Source organism: Mustela putorius, unplaced genomic scaffold, assembly GCF_011764305.1.
Source record: "Mustela putorius furo isolate JIRA1106 unplaced genomic scaffold, ASM1176430v1.1 tig00000275_pilon_pilon_pilon, whole genome shotgun sequence".
In the NCBI taxonomy this organism is placed as follows: domain Eukaryota; kingdom Metazoa; phylum Chordata; class Mammalia; order Carnivora; family Mustelidae; genus Mustela; species Mustela putorius.
This window is the reverse complement of record NW_025421341.1, coordinates 13,686,973-13,700,297: the sequence shown is the minus strand read 5'-3', so window position 1 is coordinate 13,700,297 and position 13,325 is coordinate 13,686,973. Positions and strand designations below refer to the sequence as shown.

At 35.5% G+C, this 13,325-nt stretch overlaps 1 non-coding gene across 1 annotated transcript; it reads left to right on the top strand.

The window, feature by feature from the left end:
- Positions 1–12,616: 12,616 nt before the first annotated feature.
- Positions 12,617–12,755, top strand: LOC123391697. The gene has a single exon (XR_006606397.1). It is a non-coding gene; the product is annotated as a U4 spliceosomal RNA (small nuclear RNA).
- Positions 12,756–13,325: the final 570 nt, after the last annotated feature.

Sequence of the window (13,325 nt, the reverse complement as noted above, 5' to 3'; positions counted from 1 at the left end):
TTACTGCCAGGAAACAAGGCTTAGACAGAAAGGAGAGCAGAGAAGTGACAGGGAAGCTACAGGTTACAAGAGATTTGTGAACTCAGCCAAGCACAGTGGTGGCAGGGCCTAGCTGCTACAAAGACATGTTTAAGCCAATACTCCTGTATATGGGCAAAAAATTCAAGGACTGTATTTGTGACTAATTGTATAACAGGTTATTTTGGTTTCTGTACTGTGGAAAGTATAAAGCATTCCAACAAAAGGTTTTAATGTAGTTTTTTTTTTTTTTGCACCCATGCTGTTGATTGCTAAATGTAATAATCTGATCATGATGCTGAATACATGTGTCTTTTTTTAAATGTGCTGTCTAAAGTTAGTCTACTCTGAAGCCACCTTGGTATACTACCCCAACAGTGTGAAGTTAGAGTTCCTTCATGGTGATGCCAGATTCCATTCGAAATTTATTTGCAACCTGTTAGGACACAGAAGCCATTGTCTCCACAAACCTTGGTGTAGTTGAACTGACAGTTAATGTGTTGTGACCTGGAGTTCACAATGAAAAGGTCACCCAAGCAAAGTCCTGGAGTTTCTTTGGTTATTAATATGATTGTTGGCACATCCTATGCACTATATCTAAATTGAATTATGGTATCAGATAAAATTATAGATGGGATTAAACCTTGTGTATCATCCATTATCATGTGTAATCAATAAACAATTTAATATTCTCTTGAAAAAAATTAGGTTCTTTTTATTTTCTTATTGTCAAGTTTAAGAGTTTTTGTATATTTTGAATATAAATCCTTTATCAGAAGTTTGAAACTATTTTCTTCTATCAGATTTGAAAGACAACTGCATAATGGAATTGTAAACAATATTTTTTCCAAATAATTTCACATTCTGAGGTACTAGGAGTTAGGACTTCTATAGATGAAATTTGTGGGCAGGGGGGAGAGAGACACAATTCAAATCACAACAACAAGCCTAGATCAGTTGACAGCCAGCCTTCCCCAGTAGAACCACCTGGCTGACCACCCTGAAATGTGGGCAATAAAATGTGCTTATTGTTGTAGACCACTGACGTTTTGTAGTTATTTCTTATATAGCATCATCATGATAATATATGAATGGTACATGTACTGTGAACAGAATATGAGAAATTAAGTCTTTTAAATTTTTGCAATGGGACCAAAACACCCTCCTAAAGAGAGTCACTCTGAAAAGCAGAAACCCCACTCAACTTTTCTTCCTAGGCACCAAGTAAGTAGACAGAATAAGCAGCCGGTGAATAAAGACTTCCACCAAGAATCACTAAGGAAACCAGTATAGATTTCTACATACTGTGATACAGGAAATGGCTGAAGCCAATATCCAAGTTTCTCATGAATTTTAGCCAGAATGGCAAGCAGAGCAATGAGCTTGTCTAAACCACTTTAGGTAGAAAGGTAGAAGACTGTTTATGAAAGAAAGGAAAATAAAGGTTTAGTTAAGCAGTCAATAACAATAGTGGATTGATAAACAGTGTGTTGAAAGTATTCTATTCCATTTACCTTTTGTATTCACTTTTCATATTAAAGAAGCAATATAAGCCTGTTTTTGTCTTTATTTAACTGAAGTAGAGTCGACACGCAATGTTACATTAATTTCAGGTATACTACATTCTATGAGTTTATATGTTATGCTGTCCTTGTCACAAGTGTAGCTACCATCTGCCTTTATACAACACTATTACAATACCACTGTCTCTATTCCCTGTGCTGTAATTTTATTCCTGTGATTTATTCATTCTTTAACTGGAAGTCTGTATTTCCCAGTTCCCAAACTGCCTCTTTTAATTAAGATTTTGTTCCAGAAAAATTATGCTTTGTTTCTGTGTTGTCCCTGATATAGGATAGACCCTGCCCTAAGAACAGAAAACAGCTCTGTCCAAAGACTCTAAACTGGAATTGTAGGCATAGGACATAAAGGGAATTAATCTGCATCTGTGGACAGGAATTGTGTATCTGCTTGCAGTAAAAGCAGATTTTGTAAGTGCCTACCATTGCCATAAAACTCAAGATTAGTGTTTAGAATCTGCTGAGATAAAATTTGACGTAACTGTAATCCAGTCCAAAAAAATCTCATAATCCAGTTCAATTTTGCTATCATTATATTGATTTGGCTATGCCACAAGGGAAACCATGACTTCCCTACAGAAGTAACTACAACTAATGAAAGCCTGAAAATATAAGGTTAGGTTCTAGCATAGTTGTTTAGCCTATATTCAGAAACCAAATTTATTTTTTTTAATGTTTTGTTAGTTGAAATGCATTCCATTCAGGCAAGGTAGGGATGGATTTCTTTACTGAAACCAAATCTGCCGATGAGTTAGTCTTGCATGGCAGGTCTTCCTCCAAAAACAGTAACAGATCCTCTTCTGGATCCAGGACAACAGTTTAAACTTCATAGAATTCCAAAGACTAATGATGAATAACATGAATCATTTTGCTTGTCAAGGAGGTATATAAGACCTGTCATTAAAGGTAAACATGAGACATACTCCTCATAACTCAAACTCATCAATGACAAGTCACTGATTTCAATTTGAAATTGAATTTCAAAAGAACTGAGTTTTATTAAAAGTTGGAAAAGCTAAGAGAAATGTGGAAAATATCATTAGGAAAAATTTATGTGCAGCATTTATGAACATCCCCTCTATGTAGAACATTATACCATCTGACTTTGAGAATTACAAAATGGGAGAAGATATTTGCTCTGTCAAAGGACTTAGGAGTCTGAGTAATGGAGAACATCAGGGCACTGGAGTTCCTAGATAATAAAGAACCTTTTCAAGACTCTAATCGTTGAAAAGGGGTAAGGAAATATGAAATAGTGGGAAACAGAAAGCAGTTTTTGTTTTACCCTGGAAAAAATTCAGACTTCTAAATGCATAATAACCAAGAGATTTCAGAACTATACATCCTGGGTTCCTGGGTGGCTCAGTTGGTTAAGCAACTGCCTTCAGCTTGGGTCATGATCCTGCAATTCCAGGATCAAGACCTGCATCTGGTTCCCTGCTCAGCAGGGAGTCTGCTTCTTCCTCTGACCTTCCCTTTCATGATCTCTCTCTCTCTCTCTCTCTCTCTCAAGTACATAAATAAAATCTTAAAAAAAAAAAAAGAACTATACATCCCAAACTTCTCTCAGCAACTCGTGTCCTTCTTGGTGAGATGAATTATACCTCCTCAGCACTTTGTTTTTCTCCATGGAGAAGAAACCTAACTCTTCACTATTAGAACTGGAGTATATAACAGCTTATGTTAATATGAAAAAATAGAATCATCAGACTTTGAAAAATATTGATAATTCCATCATACTAATGAACAGAGTGGAGACATTTATAATGAACTTAAAAGTCATTAGAGCTTATCTAACCCAAGTCGTACATAACCACTGCTTCTCCTACTTTCATTAGCAAGGTCTTTCTTTGTATCTTACTTACACTTCCTCTAGAGGGGAAATAAAATCTTTTTATTTTATTTTTTTTAATACATTCTTTGGGGAAAGGAGAGAGAAAGAAGGTTCGTAGTACTACTGACAAATTTTACTGATCTTCACTAGCATTTCCAAAGTTTGCCCTTTACTTTCATAAGAATCATATTTGAGCTGCTTGTTAAAAATACAATTTTATACAACCTATGTCACCTTTACTAAATCATATTTTTTTTAGGAGCTAAGCCCTAAGAACCTGCATTTTTTACATGTTCTCAACTAATTCCAAAGGATATTAAAATCTGAGAATCAGTGACCTCTATATTCTCTATGTCCCACACTGACCTGAATAAACAGGAATTGATTCTAACACAATGATCCTAGGGCACACTGAAAACAGAACCTTCTTCGTAAATTACCGAAAGAAACTAAATCAGTATTTCTCAAATGTCAGTAGATATCCTTCAAAATGTCCTGGGTTTAGGGTGTGTGTGTGTGTGTGTGTGTTTGTGTGTGTGTGTGTGTGTTGTTGTTGTTGTTGTTGTTAAAAATACAGGATACTAACCACCACCCCATATCTACTAAATAGGAATTTAAAAATAAGTCTCCAGTAGAGTCTGGTGCACACTAAAGTGCTTTAACTCCTACATTCTTAAGTGGTATAGTGAAAAAAAAAAAATCAGTTTCAGTTTCCTGAGTTCACTGTACTCAGGGAAATTGTCAGCTATTGCTACTCTCCTTCATCAAGAATTATAATTTTTAAAATCAGGCCAATGCAGGGGAACACCTTATACAAAGTGACATGATAAAAACAGAAGTAAGGACAAAAGACAGATTTATGTAAGGATGATCCAAGGAGGTCAACACAAATAATAACAGCTTGGGAAATCTATTTGTTTGAAATCTATTTGTTATCTCTATATCTAAGAACTTTTAGGAAGAAAAATATCCAATTGGGAAATAAGGCAAAGAAATGAGTGGCATGTCCTCCCCACGTCATCCTGGAACATTGTTTAATAGGTTCTCTTAAGGATTAATTACTTGGGAAATGTACCGATATTTGACTTTCTTAATTATTTTTATAAGAGCTCAGACACTAAGGTTACATGTAAATTTGTAGACTTTTGTCCATTAGAAAAAGTCACACAGGTTATGGTTTTAATGTTCTGTAAAACAATAATTTTGTATACATTTAGCAGTCTTATTCTAACATTCTTTTGCTGGAAATGTTTTTACTAGTCCACTATGTAAATCCTTGTCCCTCAAATGCTCTTTGAGCAAAATTACCATCAGACTAGTCCTCTCATTCATTAGTTGAAAAAGGCCTTTGACACTGCCCATTCTATATTTGCGTAAGAACCACATATTTAACTTTTGAAAATTATACTTGGCAACTCTCTTAAATTTTATTGTAATTCTATGTAGGGGTATTGGTTTTTCTTCCTGTCTCTTACCTGACATTCCGTAAGTGTTCTCAGTCTGAGGTCTTTCATATTGCTTTTTAATTCTAAGAAATTTCTCTTAATCATTCCTCCAAATGTCTTCATCTCCCTAAGTTCTCTACCTCTCCTCCTGGAATCCTTCTTATCTATATGCTGGCACATTATGTCTTTGATATAGTTTTTTATTTTATTTTATCCATTCCTCCTGCCTTCTGGGATACTGCTTCAATTTTACCTGGGTCCTCCCTATTCTCTGCATTATGTTCTCAGTTACTTTTACTAGTAGATTTTTTCCTAAATTGTAGTTTCATTTCCTTATAATTTATTTTCTGTATATTTATTTTTAATTTGCTAATATTTTCCTTATCCACTTAAGGGTATGTCATGGGTTTTGTTTTTTTGGTTTTGTTCTGTTTCTGGCATCAGTTCAGCTTGAGACGGCATTTGTTGCTTGGCCATTACTTCTATTTTATGATAGCTATAGTGGTCCTCAGGTGTCTTGTCATTTTGGACGGGTGAGCCTGTGTTTTCCCCTGATGGTACTTTGCCTGGTATTTATTGTAAAGCAGAAGGGCTTAAGGTCCAGCCTAACAGGGTTTGCACTGCCTTTGTTTTTCCCTGATGGCAACATAGTGAAGAAGCAAGAAATGAATGCATGAGAGCAAAATTAGGGAAAGGCAAGAGCAGAACTCAACAGCTTGTCTTAAATCTATCCCTTGACTGCCCTTCTGGAAGCATCTTCACATAGCTATAGTTTTCTACCATTCATCTCTAGCTTCCCCAAGGGATTCCTCAAGTATTGTTGATTTTGTTACTGTTAGTTCCTAGCATTTATACTTCTCTTTTACTTCTATAGTTTGTTCAGGGTTGATTTGGGGGCAGAGGAGTCAGAAACCCATGCCAGCCAGAAGCACCACCTTGACAGGAACATATAAGCTCAGTCCTGTGGAAAAAACTGCTTCTCCAGGGTTTTCACTGCCTAATGAAAGCCTTGTGAGTTTGTCTGATTGATGGACCTCAGACCTCGAGACTGAATTGACTTCTAACTTCAGATAACAATACTAACTGTAAGGGACATATTTTGTGAAAGGTGTTCACAAAATGGTCAGCAGCTATAAAGTTTACAAAAAATGTACCACACTGATGATGTATCCTACACAAAGCCAGCTGTTGCATTAGCTAGAAATAAACATTTTCCTTAGAGAACTTCAAAGAAACATCTGGAGGGGGTGGGGATGAAGAATACAAATAACCATATATTTTCTAGCAGGAATGAAACTCTAATTATTGCAACAATAGACTTCCATTTTAACAAGCATCTAATGAGCTAAAAAAATACTAAAGATATCATTTCTATAAAATGCAGAATTGATACATCCAATTAAAAATTAAAACATTAGAGTAATTAATCTCAAACTGTTTCCAAATTCTTTTACCTTTCTGTTATTTTCTATATCCCAAATTATCTCTTCAATTACTTATTCTCCAAAAATAAGTCATTGTACTAGCCAACAAGTGTTTATTACAAAATTAAGCAGATGATGTAGTATGAATTTCCTAATAATTTTTCTCCTGAGACTTCCCTTACTCTCTCATGAACCTATGTATTTCAAGGATGTTAGCTGTATTTTTTCCAGTACTTCTGGAGCCTTAAAGCACATCCAATATACATCACTGCCACAAAAAGAAACCATTACATCTTTTTTCCTATATGGGGCAGGTAACTTTCCATATTTCCCACTGCGAGGTCTCTACCCCTGTTCCATTTAAGCCATCTATTCTGCATCTTTGTAAGGATTCAGAAATATTTTCCAAGGTTTTTGTTTATCATAGAAAAGCACTATCTGAGATCAAGATTCTTTGGATCACTTTATTTATCCATTCTAGGATGAAGACAGCCCTATCCCAGAGTCAATATTTGGGAACAGTAGAACTGACTGCCTTGCTCTCAGTTCCCTTCATTGATGTGATTACTGGGGGAAACACAGCATAAGGAGGATGGACACCACAGCAGTGAGAGGAAGGCACTGAAGCAGTATCAGGAATCACACACTAGCCATTCAGTGATTATTGGAAAGGAAAGGATGCCCCAACATGGCGAGGAGGGAGGTGGTACTCAACACCACAAGAGAGACCTCCGAGGGATCTAAATGGCAAAGAGTAGTCATAAGGGGCAAGCCTAGTCAGATGACTGAGGTTCTGGTGACATTGCCAGTTACGACTGGACCAGAAATTTGTTTATGTTTAATCCCTACTGCTTCCACCTTACTTATTTGTACTCCCTGCTCGAAATGGAAATCACTAGCTAACTTGAGAAGATAATGAGGGCAGGTTTTATTTTAAAGTCTGAGGACATCAGCATAGAGAACTTGCCACTGACCTAGGATTTGGGAGTGTTTTGTTCACAGCACACTACTAAGAGGCTCATCAAACTCAGAACTATCCACCATGAGAAAGGGATAATACGCTGTGAAATAGACCTAACTCTAGAGGGGCTGAAATAGAGTAAGAACAGTTCAGAAACATCAGATCATGCAATTACAATTAATAAGAATTTCATTATTGTGCACTGAAAGAGGAAAAGGGAAAAAAATTAGTGTGACCTATTTTACTCATTGTGATGATAATTTATTTTAGTAGCAAAAAACGGATAGATGCAGTGTCTTTCCAAGAAAACTGAGAATGGCATTATAATTATGTGCAGTAGAGAAGAGATCCTTTTGAACTTGTTCCCAGACTTTCCTTCTTACATATTAGCCATGCCACACTGAGATAACATTTGGTTCAGAACTGCTTATAAATGAATAAGCCACTAGCTTCAAGACCACCCTAATTAATCTTGTTTTAGGATATTTGAAACAGCATTATTAGCATAATCTTACAGAATTCTAGAAAATAATGACAAGGAAAGGGGGAAAGAAAGGTGCTAATAGCTCTTTACTAACCTGGATGTACTATCCGTGCAAGAGAGAAAAATTAACAAATGGTATAAGAAATTTAACTGGTGTCTAAGATCACGAGTAGTAAAGTTTGCTTATCAAGACTGCTAAAATGCCCCCAGCTCTTCCTTTCTGGAGATTAGACACCAAATACATCAGTTAAAATGTTACTCCTCCTTTGGAGGGACAACATGGTGAAATGACAGGAACCCTGGCCTGGATGCAAGGTCCATTCCCGTCTGCCACTTACTCACTGCATCACCCTGGACAGCTTGATTGACCTTGATGGGCCTTGTTTTCTCAACAGGAAAATAACAAAAGAACATTCAGAAGGACTCTAGCATACTGCGATAATGGTCCCAATCTTCATTTCTACTCTTTTTGATATATGATTTTGCAGTTCCTCTTATTGAATAGGAATTATAAAGTTAACCAAAGAGGTGAGAGACCTGTAATCTGAAAAATATAAAATACTGATTAAAGAAATTGAAGATGACACAAACAAATGGAAAGGCATTTTATGCTTATGAAATGGAAGGCCAAATATTGTTAAAATGTCCATAATACCCAAAGCAATCTATACATTCAGTGTAATCCCTATTAAATTACCAACAGCATTTTTCACAGAACTACAACTAACAATCCTAAAATTTGTACAGAACCACAAAAGACCTGTAATAGCCAAAGCAATCTTGAAAAAGATAAGCAAAGCTGGAGTTATCACAGTTCCAGACTTCAAGTTATATTACAAAGCTGTAATGATCAAAACAATATGATACTGGCAGAAAAACAGCTACATAGATCAATATAAAAGAATAGAAAACCCAGAAATAAACCTACACTTATATGGTCAATGACTCTTTGACCAAGCAGGATAGAATATGCAATGGGGAAAAAGACAGCCTCTTCGACAAATGACATTAGGAAAACTGGACAGCTATATGCAAAAGAATGAAATGGAGCAACTTTCTTACACCATACATAAAAAAATAAAATGAATTAAAGACTTAAATGTGAGACTTGAAACTGTAAAAACCCTAGAGAAGAACACAGGCAGTAACCTCTTTGACAACAGCTGTAGCAACTTCTCTCTAGATAAGTCTCTGGTGAGGTGCCTGGGTGGCTCATCTCCCTTGGGTTCAGGTCATGATCCCAGGTCCTGGAATGGAGTCCCGCATTGGGCTCCTTGCTCAGCAGGGAGCCTGCTTCTTCCTCTGCCTGCCACTCGCCCTGCTTGTTCTTGCTGTCTGTCTCTCTCTAGCTCACTCTCTCTGTGTCAACTAAATAAATAAATTCTTAAAAAAAATAAATATGTCTCTGGAAAAATAAACTATTGGAATTTAATGAAATTAAAAGCTTCTGCACAGTGAAGGAAACAACCAAGAAAACTAAAAGACAAACCACTGAATAGAAGAAGATATTTTGCAGATGACATATCCAAAAAAGGGCTAATATCTAAATATATAAAGAAGTTATGAAACTCAACACCCAAAAAAAATCTAATTTAAAAATGGACAGAAGATATGAATGAACACTTCTCTAAAGAGGACATATAGATGGCCAAAAGACGCAAGAAAGATGCTCAACATCACTGATCACCAGGGAAAAGCAAATCAAAACTACAATGAGGTATCTCACACTTGTCAGATGGCTAAAATCAAAATCACAAGAAACAACAGGTATTGGTGAGGATGTGGAGAAAGGGTACCCTCTTGCACTGTTGCTGGGAATGCAAACTGGTGCAGCAACTCTGGGAAACAGTATGAAGGTTCCTTAAAAAGTTAAAGTAGAACTACCCTACAACCCAGCAATTGCACTATCAAATATTTACCCTATAATTTTCACAAAATTAAGGCAAAACTCTATATAAAGGGATTAGTACCTTGAGTTGGATTTCTATTGCTTATGTGCCTCTTACATTTAATCTTTATTTGGAAGACTGTTATTCCTCAAGTCAGAAAACTTCAGTCTCTGCCATAGCTCTTTGCATTCTCAGCATTTTAGATGTAGTTTCATTAGAGCATAAAATAATCTGCTTTGCAACACACCTTTCGTGTCAGCACCTGAGAAAGGAGGCACTTTATTCTTTTGGCATTCTGAAATTTTAAATTCATTTATGATTTTAGAATCCTTGCCTCAATGCAAGCCATTTAATCTGAGAATAACCATTTAATCGTGGTAATCTTAGATTCTTTTCCATCAAAAGAGATTTAATCGTGGTATAACCTGAGAATAACCATTTAATCATGGTAATCTTAGATTCTTTTCCATCAAAATAGATTATTTTCTTTATGTAAGCAAATAAGGAGACAGACAATAAATCATTATTCATTTTCTTTTTCATCCTTAAATTTAAGCATGAACCACCACAGTGATCATTATGTTTGATTGGCCAACATCCATTAGATGGTCAATCTAAACCCATAGTGGTAAAACTTATTCCTTGCTATTGATTTAAGTACATGATTCAGTTAAGGCTGAAGTGAAACAGTCTGCAGGAAACTTCTAAAAAATATTTCCTCACTCTTAGGAAGTAGAAGAGATGGTTGCTCTTATTCTGTGCCCATTTTATGTTGCTTCTTTTTCTTGTAAATAAGTTGAACTGGGCTTTTTTCCACATTTTAAGGAATATATAAACTAATTAGACAAATTACTTTTTAGTTATGAATTGAAAATATTCATTTTTTACTTTGTCGATAGATTTTGCAATGCAGATTCTTTTGTAATAATTGATCTTTGATTTGAGGCATTCTGGCTTTTGTTAGGCCTTTCTCACTCTAGAGTAATAAAAGAATTTTCCATGACTTCCCCTACTACTTTTTTTTATTTTTAATATATATTTTTACCAATTTTGAAGTTATCCTGATGTAACATAGGAGGTTGGAACTTATATGAGGTAGAAATCCTATGTTCTTATTATTTTTTCAGATTTATAGTTTTTAAATTTTGATTCTGTATTTCACAGTTAAATACAAATTCCTCAACCTAAAAATAATAGGATGAAAGATACATGATTTTCAAAACTTTAATGAACCTCATTTTTGTTTCAAAGTGTTATGAGGGCTCAGCAACCAAACATTAGTATCTCTAGTTATTTTTTCAGTTTCCAATCATTCATTTTCACTAAACACTAGGGAAAAAAAAGAAAATATTCAAAAAGATTGTTTGAACACTACTATACGATACCACTGAATTGTTCCCTGGCAGACTTGCTCCCACTGCTATAGTTTGAAATGTTTATTCATGAAAGATGAAATGTCACTTGGACCAAGATAGTTCAGAGATACTGTTACATAATGCTTGAAATTGGGGTCACACAAAACTTTTTAAGAACAGACTGATATCTATGTAAGATAATATGTATGATTTATAACATAATTTATATTTTTTCATAACAGTTTAAAAGCATATCAGACAATATTTAAAATTAATTGTCAATAGAATAAAAAAATTACCTTCTGGAATTGTGTCAGATATAACTGTTCCTCTATACCAGATAGAATGGGATCTCTCATTTCTCTGAAGTTGGCATATCTCAAGTATGTCAAGTGGTTGAATGAAGACATCTCTTACACCACTTAAAGTATCTGCATCCTAGGTTATCTCTTGTCTTCTAGTAAGAGAAGCACTTCACTACTACTTCTGCCACATCTAACTATTACCTCTGTTGATTCCCAGAGCACTATTTCTGGGACAGTCTTGATGGAAGTGCAGGATTTGAAATTCGGAAATGATCCACATTTCTTTAATTCCACTTTGAAACCATTTCTTCTTTTAACCTATAGAAGATGACTTCTGAAGAAATTGAAACACTTTATACAGATCAAATCCCCAAATAGCGCTGCCAGGCCAGAGAGAGGGACTGAGAAGGAAGAGCAAGAAGAGTGGGGAGAGAGGAGCAAGGGAGGGGAGGGAGAGGGAGTCTAGTAGTTCTCCGTTTTATCTTCAAGTGCAGGTGGAGTTGGTTTCCCTCTTGAAATCTTCGTGTTGATTCCACTTTTTCTTCAAAATTCATCTTTTTCCGAGTTCTTTTCCTGGACAACCACTTCTTATGGAATTTAATTGGATCTTTAGTAATCCAGAAATTATTAATGTAATTTAGACATTTACTCTGGAGAAGTAAACTGTCCAAAGTGTTCTCCATGAAGAGCAAAACTTCAGTGGACATACCAGAATGTCCCTCTGCTTCCTATACAAAGGGATTAAAAGTACTTAGAATTAGTGTAGGGACAGGAGTTTGTTTTTTGGTGATAACAGCATTGTTTCAACTGCTTACTTTTTTTTTTTTTTTTTTTTTTTTACATAGGCTGTGGATGAGTCTGACAAGAAATTACCCTTATGGGGAAGAATAAGATTTTTCTGTTGCTAAGGAGATAACAGCCAAATCTCAGATGGCAGAGAACATTTAGAAACACGCAGTGCTTCAGAAGCATAACCTTTGACTATTTTGAGGATTGCATCCTCCAGAGCAGGTTTCCAATGCAGATTCTATTGTGGACTAGCAGTACTTCTGAGCCTCTAAATTAGATTTCAAGGTAAAAACTTAAGGAAAGCAAGAAAAGAGGGAAATGAGAAGAGTCCTAACATGGATTTCCAACAGAGAGCGGGATCAAATATGACTTTAATCTCAAGATTCAAAGAGCGACAAGACCTGAAAGAGTGGCTATTCATACTTGTGTGTTAAAATATGTGATATATTGAAATATTTAAAACTTCCAATTTCCCACATAGTTAAATGTCTCTAAAATAATCAAGGATTTGCTATACTCCATACCACATCTCAGCTTTGCGCAGTGGCAGTATCGTAGCCAATGAGGTTTATCCGAGGCGCGATTATTGCTAATTGAAAACTTTTCCCATACCACATCTCAGATGAACATTTAGATGTGACCACTTAACTTTTAATTACTATTTTTCAATTTAAACACTGTACCCATCCTTGGAATCCTTTGGTTAGCTTCCCTACAGAGGACATCCATGGGAAGAGGTCTACTTCTCCTTTCCTGCATTTCCCTCCAGACAGAGCCATTTTTGCTCAGTTCCTATCTGGACAAAAGCAAGTTCAAGCAATTTAACTCCATGTAATGAATGACATATAGGTTTATAGAGGATAAGTCTTTTTTCCCACAGATTTTCTTGTCTTTTATCTGTAATTGGAGGGAGTTTAAAATGATTGATGCCAGAAATAACAGAATAACTAAATCCATATAGAACATGTCTTTTCAAGTGAAGCAATATTGCCCCCAATGGAGTAAAGGGGTGGGAGGAGGCAAGTTATCTTATATATTACAATGGTTTGAAACCCTCCAATGCTCAATTTTACCAAAAAAATTGTTCCTTAGTATTCAATTTCTCTCACTAGGATAAATGAAAGTTAAATTTTATTATTCTCCTTATGGTGCTAATAATGAATAACAGGTTGAGAAACACTAGTACAGAATGATAATTCACAAAATACAATATAATTGATTTGTATACAATATCAGTTAAA